Here is a 942-nt window from a genome sequence, read left to right as displayed (position 1 = left end):
ATTAATCTTAAATTAAAAAGTAATTCTATACCCTAAGATAGGATCATTCCCATCAAGATTCTATAATAGAAATAGGAAGAAATCAAGTATATGTTAGCTAATCTAAATTACCAGGTCCCAATATTCAGATATATAAAGATAACATGCCTCCATAGTTTTCTATAAATCAACTCAAACCCCTATCCTACCTGATTTTAGTCAATTCTAAAATTAGCCATTTCAAATTTAAGCTAGTCATCTAAGAGTTTCCTTTCTGTCTTGCCGAGGTTTCTGAGTGATTTTTTTTTTAAGATTTTATTCATTTATTTGACAGAGAGAGAGAGAGATCACAAGTAGGCAGAGAGGCAGGCAGAGAGAGAAGGGGAAGCAGGCTCCCTGCCAAGCAGAGAGACTGATGTGGGGCAGGATCCCAGGATGCTGAGATCATGACCTGAATCAAAGGCATAGGTTTAACCCACTGAGTCACCCAGGTGCCCCAGGTCTCTGGGTTTTTACCCAAGTTTGTGGGGATTAGCATGACTCACTTATATCTTAGACACTTAAACCCAGCATTCACTCTGATGTACTTTTTTTTTTTTTCTATTTTCTCCCTAAGCCCAACTTGAAGGGTTTTTGTCAAGACTAAGAAAAATGAGTGCTTGCTTTGGCAGCACATGTACTAAAATTCGAATGATACAGAGATTAGCATGGACCCTGTGCAAGGTGACACATAAATTCATGAAGCATTCCGTATTTAAAGAAAAAAAGAGATTGAAAAAAATGTAACCATTTTTTTTTTGGCATGACTTTATGCTTTGAACTTTTCTGCTTCTGAAAAATATTAAAACCCAGCTCTAGTAGTTCAAAATTCTAAGCTTAATATTAACAGCCTTGTCTTGAACTTCAGAAATCTATTTCAAAATGCAAAAGCTAAGCATTCATTTATTTCATTCTACATTTCTG

At 35.7% G+C, this 942-nt stretch overlaps 1 non-coding gene across 1 annotated transcript; it reads left to right on the top strand.

The window, feature by feature from the left end:
- Positions 1 to 634: 634 nt before the first annotated feature.
- Positions 635 to 737, top strand: LOC123391514. Its single transcript, XR_006606224.1, has one exon. It is a non-coding gene; the product is annotated as a U6 spliceosomal RNA (small nuclear RNA).
- Positions 738 to 942: the final 205 nt, after the last annotated feature.

This window comes from Mustela putorius, unplaced genomic scaffold (genome assembly GCF_011764305.1).
Source record: "Mustela putorius furo isolate JIRA1106 unplaced genomic scaffold, ASM1176430v1.1 tig00000228_pilon_pilon_pilon, whole genome shotgun sequence".
Classification (NCBI taxonomy): domain Eukaryota; kingdom Metazoa; phylum Chordata; class Mammalia; order Carnivora; family Mustelidae; genus Mustela; species Mustela putorius.
Note: the sequence above shows the minus strand (reverse complement) of the source record. Positions and strands in the feature narration are given on the sequence as shown.